Source organism: Perna viridis, chromosome 4 (genome assembly GCF_037379345.1).
Source record: "Perna viridis isolate PV_CMFRI_1.1 ecotype Kerala chromosome 4, ASM3737934v1, whole genome shotgun sequence".
In the NCBI taxonomy this organism is placed as follows: Eukaryota; Metazoa; Mollusca; class Bivalvia; order Mytilida; family Mytilidae; genus Perna; species Perna viridis.
Window position 1 is genome coordinate 52,229,006 of NC_142448.1, and position 11,348 is coordinate 52,240,353.

The following is an 11,348-nucleotide window of genomic DNA, read 5'->3' on the forward strand; positions in this document are numbered from 1 at the left end:
AGGAAAAAGCCAAATGAAGATGGAAAATACCCCCCCCCCCCAAAAAAAAAAAAACAAAACAAAAAAAACAAAACAAAAACACACACACACACACACACACACAAAACAAAAACAAAACAAACAACAACAGAAAAAAACCAAAAGGAACAAAAAAGAGGCTTGACAAAATAGGTAATTTTATTTGTTTGCATTTGCTGAAATTGTAATACATGTAATGAAAAAATGTGCTATATGTATTTGAAAACAAATTAAATGGTATTATCTCAAGCTCCGCGTAGCAACAAACTTCTTCCTTACTTCCTAGAGGGAGTTCGAAAGCGTGGCGCTCTTTGGGTATATAGTTTTTCTACAAAGAAACTAGTATGTTAATCAAATATCTATAAAAAAAAACTTAAATATTGATTTATATTGCACAAGTACGGATTATGAGAGATTAGTTATATACACGATATTCATTGCAAATATTGATCTAAAGAATTCGCGAAAATTCCGTCAAAGGAAGCAGCGTCCATTGTGAAGGCTGAATGCCATTCTAGTGTCATTTTCACATCTGTTGTTTTAAGACAAAGTTTACACAGAGATTAAATAGGAGAAATACTGACTGAATATTTGATAAGAACCAAGCATATCCCATTTTAATTAACTGGAATTCGTTTGTCCCTATCTGGGAGGTTTTTAAAATTTACAAATATTTCAGATAAAGTCTAGTACTTGATAAGTAGCATATATTCAATATTTATGTTATTATAAATTGTAGTTTTGGCTAGCAGGCCTGAGCACATGACCTTGTGTTATGGTTGCTACTTTCGTCGCAAATGGGACAGGCGAAAACAAAACTCTTGCGAATTCGAACATAACTGTAGACATTTCCAGAAAGAATTTGATTTTAATAACAAGCTAAAAAATATTAAAATGCCGGGCCTTGAAATTTTATCGTAAAAATTTCGAAAGTGAACCCGAATTACTCCGTTATACTAAACACATTGTATAATTAAAGTCTAAAGCAAGTGCTATATTACATGACTTATATATACATGTACACGTGTTATTTCTTTTACCTCATTAATTGTTTAGTCTAACGGTACAAGCCGTTAAATGGTGGCATGCTTTTAACATTTGCACCCTACAGAGAAAGTTGTGCTCTAGAAATATACCTATAATTTACGGTACAGTACTCAACAGGAGATCACGCGCCTGCAGAGTCATTCTTTTCCTATGGAAACTTGGACAGCATATAGATATTATCCACGAGAGAACGTACTGTTCTAATGGGAAAATAAATAACACAACAAGAGGACACCAATTGGTGGATATTTGGTGTCCGTTGTTGGAACGCCTTTAGTTTCGTTTAAAATCTATAGACTACATTAAATTGTATCTATTAGTGAATTTTATTCTAATGTTGCTGATGAGAGCTTACTCCTCGAAACACGTGTACAGCATATCAAAATTTGCAATATATATGATTGGTATTTTTTGTATTTTAGATAATTCGATAAAATTTGATAAAATTAGACCTACTAATTATTCTAGTAAATCATTACACAAAGGACTCAAGAACACCCATCTCTACATTTTGTTTTTTCTATTTGTCAGTGTCTGTCTTAGCAGGAGCGGGTTCGTTGGAGCAGACACTGCATACGCCCCCCCACCCCCCAGTGGGAACATTTTTTATGAGCATAAAATCTACTCCAACAATTTTCTTGCATCGCTACTCTCGGACTTTCTGTACAAAAACGAAAATTTTGTCCAAAATATTATGACTGAATGGAATTTTTAGCACAATCTCATCTACCTTTAGATAGCCACTGTATCGTCTGAATAAGTCAATTGCTCGACTGCAGGTAGGTATCGGAATTTGTCAATACACCTTGTAGAACATGAGTGATCTGTCGTTATTTTTGGACTCGTATTATTTCAGTTTTATGCTGATTTCTATGCATGTATTATTTTTTTATTCGTCTCTGTACTTGTTCCTTTTCGTTCAAGACTTAAATACGCTGTGTAACCTTCAAAAAACTATTTTGTTTAAAATTCGTGGCCAGGAGAATGTATGAGTAATGCAGAACATATTTCGAATCACCTCAACATGGTTTATCGAAATGTCAACATAAGATCGGCAACAAAAAGAATTTTTAAGATATTACATATCATATTTGTTTGCATATTTTGGCTGGGAAAATAATATACTTATTTGATAGGATTATTCTCTTGTTCTCTAAACAATTAATTTTCAATGGCGCGTAGTTTGATAGTCATTGACCGCTTGCAAATGTACTACAAATATTTTGTTCAATAATTGCACATCAAAACAAAGTATGAACGGTTCATAACAAAAGCGATTTTAGACATGAACATAATAAATTAATTACTTGTTCACTACAAAATTCATGAATGTTGAAAAACGTTGAAACATTTTTAGAAAAAAATACAAAAAATATGATCACTATATTATTTTTGCTCCTTTATAATCAAAACAACGGGTTTACCCAGATACGGAGATTGCCAAAATAACTTAACTATCAGAAATATTCGTAGAATTTGAGTTTACATGGAGATATTTGGTCACTGAATCAATGTCTTTGTTCCGCTATCAGGGATCCCTCCCAAATTATCAGCATTATTTAGTGGATATTAGGTTGGCAATATTATTGTATGATTAATAAACACCCGTTACTCTTGTAGTTAAAGTGTTGTGTCATAAGAACTTAATGAATTGGGAAAGACCACCGTTGGGTTGTTGTGTGGAAACAATTAACACAAAAAAAAGGGAACCAATAAAGTAGCACGCAGGTTAGAGAATCAAAACTACAATGTAACACCAAACATTATAGTAAAATCAATAAGTCATGGCAGGAAACAAGTTAGAAATTAAAAAAATAAAAATAACAAAAAAAAAACAAAAAAAAAAAAAACAGAAACAAGACAAACAACAAAACAAACAAATAAACACCTGAAGGCTTAAACAATCTACCGACAGTTAAACTGTTGGCAGCATGTCGAAATGCCTTATACATAATATACTCTTACGTGTAGTACATTAAGAAATAAATTTTTTGCGCTCCGATTTGCCCGAAGGCATTTTGATGTGTTTCTCCTTTCTTCTCCGTTGGAAAATAGGGAAAAAAATAATTATATCCTATACACATTTAAGAAATTATTTCAAATATGTAAACCGCAAATTATGGATGCGAAATATTGTCGATTTAATGTATTACTATTACCCGAGATGGAGTATATTTCAAAAAATGATTTACTCTATTATCAATAATATCAATATAGCGGTTATACATCATTATTTTTCATTGAGGCTTTGAAAAATGATACAAAATCACACAAAAAGCTGAAAAAGGTTTGCTATTCGTTTGCAATGATAATAAGGCGTGTATCCCTATTATTCCCGTATACTTTTGATAAATAGATAATATCAATACTAGGCTAGAAAGTCATCTGGGTTAATAAGGTCCTCGTTTGCCGCACTCAAGAACAAAGGGGTAAACGAATTTACTGTTCTAAGGAGTATCCTACGGGAAACGCCAGAATAGACTTATGTTCAGCCAGAAGGGTTTTTTTTTAATTCAAAATCCCTACTTCTAACCATATTTTAAAGTTTAAATTAATTAATTTTATGAATACACATCGTTACCATGCCAAGAACCCAATATAGGACTCTTTACAATCATTTCAATCAGCCAGGTCATGAACAACGTTTGAACATGAATTAGGTTCGTTTCGTCGTGATAATTTACCACCACACTAACAGCCCTAAACTTAGTAGACCGTACTGCACCGAAAGAGGGTTATTTTGGATTAAAGAGTAAGGTACTGCAATGCCTTACGGTTGTAATGATAATATAATAGGTATCGGGAATTTATCTAGAGCTGGTAACAGTGAAATCAATGTAATGACGTTATTTAACACCTATCCAAGAAGCAAACGGAGCCTTGACCAAAGACGTCGAAAGCCTAAGGAAAAAGATGCACTCGATCCTATCGCATCATATTCACTTTCAGACAGATATACTAACCATTTGTCTAGTTTACAACAATCCTTAGCTGTTCATTACATTAGAACGAAACTTTTTTCCACTACCGGTCACCCTTCTAAAAGATCTTAGAGATTTCGGACTCGAAGAAGGAGGTGTCGACCCCTTTTTGATAAAATACAGATTGTCCAGCACTATATCTGGCGTGGCCAAATTCCGCCTTTTTAAACCTGTTAGACCTGAACCTCTTCACGATGAGAATAAGGAAATAGATGCTATTAAAATACGTAATATTCTTCATTGTAAATAGGTAGTTTCCAAAATTCCATCATATTTAAAAAAATAATCTGTTCCTATTGTCCCTTACAGCTACACTATGACAATAAGTAGTAAAATTTTCAACCATAAAAAGACAATGTAGAATCTAAACATTGAGGAATACTTAAACTCCCGCCTCTCTTTAATTATAATCCTTCAGGTCATGTCACACTGGATAATTGAATATTGAATATCATTAAGAATGAACTCCTACATATGGTTGTTTTTCATGGTCCAAAATTCAGAGAACCACAGCGCTTCAGTTGGAAACTTAATTTCAAAACCGTAATCGTTTGAAAAGCCTTATACGTAAATCTTTTGATGTTTAAAAAAATATGTTGTTCTCGGTTACAAATCCACATAGTTTTCTAAAACATCGTAGGAGGGTAAATTGTGCTATTTGTTACATTTGGAAGACCTATTTTTCAACAAGTTGACATTCCAATGGGCACAAACTGTGCTCCTCTCCTAGCCGATTTGTTTTCATATTCATACGAGACTAATTTTTTTCAGAACCTTGTAGAGAATGAAAAAAAATATAAATAATGCTAAATCCTTTACTTATACATACTTATATACATTGATGATATATTGTCCATCAACAACCCTTTTTTGGAAAATGGTTACCGTCAATATATCCACCAGAGTTCAAGATAAAAGAGACTACAGAAACAGCATGTTCTGCATCTTTTTTGGACATGTATCTCGAATTTGACAACAGCGGTCATCTCAGCACTTAGATTTATGATAAAAGAGACGACTATAGTTTTAATATTATAAATTTTCCTTACCTGTGCAGCAATCTCCCTTCATCTCCTGCATATGGTGTTAATATTTCACAATTGATCCGCTACACTAGAGCAAGTACTAACTACTCTGATTTCGTTGAAAGCCATAAATATCTGCGTAACAGACTCTTGAATCAAGGATATGAAGAAATGCGTCTTAAAAGGCCTCTTACCAAATTCGTTTTTATATAGCAGTCCTTGGTTGAAAAATACTCTGTTTCATCTAACACAATGAGTTATGATTGTTTTATTTTGTATAATGTTCTTTGTGCTGTTGTGACCACTGATTTACCTATTATGACAATAGCATGCAAATGCTTCATGACCAATGGAAGAGGGAGGTTTGGCAAGCTGTAAAACCTAGATTTAACCCTTCATTTCGTTTGAAGTGCCTGTACGAAGTCAGGACCATTTCGGTACCAGCTGCTCTGATGGTGTAATATCTATTTTGCCAGATTTATATTGGACTTGACTTGATTTTTGATTGGATTAGTGTTCGGTAATTTTGTTGTTATCCTTACTTAATAACATTAAAACAACCATGTAATCTTCATCATCAAATTCGATTACCGAAAGTAATAATAATAATAATAATAATAATAATAATAATAAAAATAATATCTTTAATCAAAATAAAATAACATTTTAGTCCGTAGTTTACAATATGGTTCTGTATGCATTGTATATGTACATAGTTTACACATAAGGAATAAAATGCCAACATAAATAACACAATTAAATGATAAAAATATCAGCTACTGTCACACATAATTCAGAAATAAATCATGGAAACTCCATTTAACATTGTTTAACACGGGCTGGCCATTTATGTCGCATTATTTTATATATACCCCGTGCGATATGGAGGGGTTAGATAGTCCGTCGTATAACAATGATAAGATTTAGTTTCCGTGATTTATTTCGATTCTAATAGGACTAGTTTCTTTATATTGTTTTATAAGACACAGTCTATTTGTTGCACGAAATGCTGGTCATGTGTTTATCATTTTTTTTCCCATAGCCGGGTCTAATGCGCTTTGAAGCACGTCATATTAAATCAAAATTATATAAACATAAAATGTAAAATAATTTTGAAGATAGGATTTTTTTAAAACTCTCAGTTGTTGTACAATTTCCAATATTTGTTCGCATATTGTTCCATAATAAACTACCTGATATAATAAATGATCATTTGAAATATTCTGTTTGGGTTCTTGGAACAAATAAAATTTTACTTTCTACATTTTATTTGATGAACAAATTTAAAACAATAGTTGTGAATTTAAGTATTCATGTTTTACAAAAATCTATTTGATTAAAAGATGATATAGCTTTTCAATATATGAAATAATCAGGAATATGAAATAATTTGAATATGGAAATTTGAAACTTTATTAGTCAACATATCTATATGGTAAGACCATGCTTATTACAGTCAACATCTACAAGATATGTGATGAACAAGTTGGCGGATGCACAATTTGACGACAAACGAGGGACATGAATCACTAAAATATGACTCGAAACGTTTGACAGTTACGGATTGACACAATTTGCATATTTTATTTTTTTCGTAAATTTTAAAAGTTAATTTCAAAAAGCCATATATTTTGGCCACCGTTATTTAATAAGGAAAAACTCATTTTTTAATTACCAGTGCGTCATAATAATGTTCAGCCAAACTGTCAGAAGTGCCGGATCTAGGACAGTTCAAAAAGTGTCATAGAACAGTGTAAGAGCCAGCTCTTATGATAGTTCCACCAGAGCCGACTCTTAAACTGTTCTCGTAGAATCAGATCTATGAGAACTGTTCTACTGTTGTACTGGATTTGGAGTATTCGTGGATCGTTACGGTTTATCCATCTGCACCATGAAAACTAATTTGTTCATCGCGTCATAGCTTTTCTTTCGTATTTCGTCTACCCCGGACTTGACTTTTTATTAGCAACTCGGCGGGCGTTTCTAGAAAAGCAGAGGACGCTTACCTTATCGGTGCACCTGGTCTATGCTCCCATCTTTTATGAGTGTCCGAATTGCTCATTAACTTCAGTTGCTTTGTATGTATTATTTTGGTTATTTGGTGTTCTTTGTTGAAAGCGTCTGTTTTCCATATCCGGTCTTTTGATGTCCTCTAGAATCTTGGTTCCATTGATTAGCGCGGTACAAAAAGTCTGTGTATTTACTGTAAGTTTTGATATGAAAACTCCATACGCATTTGCTTTGTCGTATAGTTTGGTCAGCAGTTTTTCTTTACCACCTATCTCTAAGTGTAGGTCAAAATATGAGACTTCACAGTGTCTGTAGTGTCTTTTATCTCAAGTTCTTTGAGGAAGATGAGATGAATATAATCCTTGAAACTATGATTATTTAACTATAACATGCCAACTATATGACGGAAACTGGGAGCAAAGGATCTGGCTAAACCATGTTCCTTCCTCTGAAAAAGGTTTATCTACAAAGTCAGCCTAACAAAGAGTGACGGAATAGGTCAGCGAGTAGAGGAGCACAATTTGTTCTCATTGGAATACCGACGTTTTATTGAAAAACGCGTCCATCACACCCGACAAATATGTTGTCGATAAAAAATTTCAGCATTCGATAGATTTGAAAGATGGTTTGGAATCGTTTTTTCACAAAGTATGAAGAATTTCTACCAAGTACTACATTTCTGTATCCAGGTGTACTGTCTTTGTTTGGAGAAAAACGATATATAATGTTTTTTTTGAGGATTTTAAGTATAAAGAGATGAAAAATCATAGGTTATAATGCTATTGTATTCTGATAATAATCTTGAATTGAGGGTCTCCAGAATATCTTTCGAAATTTTCAGAATCCACATTGAATTAATACTACTACTGGAGTAACAAGTTACGTAGTAGGAATAAAAACCATCTTGTTGGTTTCATCTTGTTTCAGCTGTGAGTATAGACGTTAAAAGTTTTGAAAGCGGTTTTGTGGTACATTTTGCAGCACCAGCTATGTATAGATTCTTGTGGAGTTTAGGAATCCAGTACAAAGACGATAGATTTGGTAGAGAGACTGAAATAGTATAGTAAAAATATTCATGGTTTTCCACTATCTTTGTAGAGTGGGCTAGCAGTATAGGTATTATTACTATTGTCTAAGACTACTTATGATTATAAATATTGGATGAAATGTGTTTTGCAGACAAAAACAATGATGTAGTAGTCTGTCTGTTGGTAGAAAACATATCTGTCATATATAGTAGACAGTGTTTTTTTGCTACAGAAGACGTGCATTTTAAACCATATTCTACACTTTGATATGGGATGTTTAGGTGTTGTCATTTAGCAGTAGTTCAATTAAAATTAAATACAAAACGGCGACTTCTTGTATATTTGACCAGGCAATTGTAATTATGGACGTTGTCTTCAGTATACATGTAGTTTCTTGTATCTCGGTTTTACTGATATGGAACACGTGTTTTTAAAAGTGTACGACCTCATAAACCAGCAAAAGGCACGCCATTTTTGATATAAAAATTTTTTTACTGCCCGGAATTCGTTCATTTCATTGGTTATATAAGTGGTCGTATGATGCAGTGTCCAGGTAATTGGACCTTTGTCTTCTTTTATTTTAGCTAATGAACAATTTAAACCTTGTGTCCAATTTAATCTCACGAGTTTTCAAATTCCTAGACAAGTCCCTTCATTTCTGCATATGCTCAGATGACCTTTTTAAGTTTCATTCCATAATGAAATCAGAAGTTTAGTAAATCAAAGGTCATAGGTTAAATTCGTTTATAATATGATGTTGGTGAAACCTGTGTGGGGACAGAGTTGAACAACTATGCCTTCTACGGTTTTACATTATATACAACTTTGTGGTTAGCTTTCAGAACAAGGAGGATTCTTTTTTCCTGACCTTGTATAACATAATCTGTAGTCTAATTTTGTCTCGTTGGAATTTCGACCCCTTTTATCTAATAATATTCACTAATATGACTAAAACTATTCATACATGCATCAATCAGACGTTTTCATTGTAATCCTCCCCGACCAAAGAGAGCAAATTAAAATGAAATTTGTGTTCTTTCTCAACTCGAAAGCACCATAGATAAAAGAGCAAAAAAGAAAAAAAAAGTTTTACAATGATAACACGTTAATATAACATGAAACAAATGTTCGATACATTACAGAGCAATCAATTTACTTAAAAAAAAACAAAAAACAAAGCCACAGAAAACAAAACAAAAGAAAACAAAACAAAAACAAAAACAAGTCAAAATAAAGCAGTACAGCAGTGTCCCACTCTCTTATAACCTACGATATGAAATTAGAAAAAAATAAACTGTTTATTACTTGTTGCCGACCCGACTTTTACTTTACATATTGATGTTCTTCATTTAGGTTACCAGGTTACATACTCAGGTCGATTTAACTTCTCTCTCAATCAGACTTACATCAGGGACCCGAAGATTATCTATGACATGCCATTAAATATTTTAAGACAGTATGTAGGGCAACTCTTTCGCTGTACCTGTGCATAATGATGTTTTGTGGCCAGCTGTAGCCTGCCCTTTGGTATGAGAGTTTCCTCGTCGTTCATTGGAGACCAATGTATGGCCTTTGGCTGACATTTTCATCCCAGTGGGTTTTTTTTTGTCTCTTTGACATATGCCCCATACCTGTTCTAGTTATATTCATATTATTTTTCAACACATATGAGATGGGTAGAAATATGAGTCTAAATTTCGACGAGATTTCAGATTCCTTTAGATAAGGTCGAGAAAAAAAAAACATTGATCATCAAAATATAAAACACCACCACAAAAGCCACTAAAATTTTGGAAGGCATTTGCATTAAACTCAATATTCTTTTCTTCTAATAATTTCCTTAAGTCTACGTCTTATAAAAAGATGATCATTAGACTAATAATAAGATGTCCTTAACATAGGACCAAAATAAAGAGATGTCTTAACTTACAACATTTTCGAATACAAACTTAGGACAATATATATCTTAAGACCATCCTGACATGTCTTAGTCCTCAAACACCTTTGTTAAGCATGCTTCCGATTTTCAGTACTTTTAAGGTCAAAGGTTAAATTCGTATTAATACAGTCGAATTAAGTTGAAATATGTGCTCATTCGGCTATACTTGTCTTGAACAAAAACAAAATATCTTGATGACGAAAATAATAAGATAAAACTTGAACACATTCATTTTATATCCTTTCTTTAAACTTATTATGCATTCGTTAAGCCAAAAACATATGGTAACATATAAAAATAAACACCAAAGTGGATTGTTACATATTTCGAAAGAAAAAAAAAGAAATCTAGTCATGTTATTACTTTCTTCTCAAAGCATGAGACTGCCCTAATCTAGATTCTACACACAAACACATACACAACAAAGTAAGAGAAAAAAAAAACAGTTCAATAACATTTGTGAAATCAGATAATTTAGTCGTTCTTTCAGTTATAATTCTCATATATTTCTTAAATACGTTGCAGAACAGAAAAAAAGGAGGTGGATTTAGGTTGAAGATTGACATACATACACCTTCGGTCGTATGATTGGAGGAGTTACACTGGAAAGATATTTTAAAATTGATTTCATTATACTTTTTAAAAAGGGGCAAAACTACAACAAAATCTAGCAGATCAGCATTACCTGGTAATAAGCTCAACTTCGTTTTGTTTCTTTAGTACTTACCAAATTTTGTGAAATTCTTTTAAGTACTTCGTAGCGACGACAAGATACTTCTATGTTGTACTTCTGTACAAAGTTCAAAGGGTATAACACAAAATTTGAGAAATACAAATTTCCCGGTAAAAATTCACAACCACATATCATTTCTTTACTACATTTAATGTTTAATACAATTCTACATATAAGTTTGAGAGTAGTTGTTACAAAGCAGGTTCGTGTAGTTTTATTCAGAAGTTTGAGAGTAGTTGGTTTGCCAAAATAAGGACTTACGGAATATAGAACAATACAAAATGTATTTCGTACATGTAATATATAAATAATATTCTGCAAAAATATATGAAAATCTATAAAAAAAATTGCGACATATGTTTTCATATGTTCCAAACATATGAAACGTATGTTTGGTACCAGTTTGGAATTATACTTACTTTTGCACATCAAAACTCGTGTATTGAATATTTTTTTTAATCCAATCCAAATGTAAAGATATGCGTTTAGTGATTGAAATCTTTTAGGAAACATTTGTATTCCTATTTATATTTATATGAAATGTTATAATATATATTTATTTTTTTG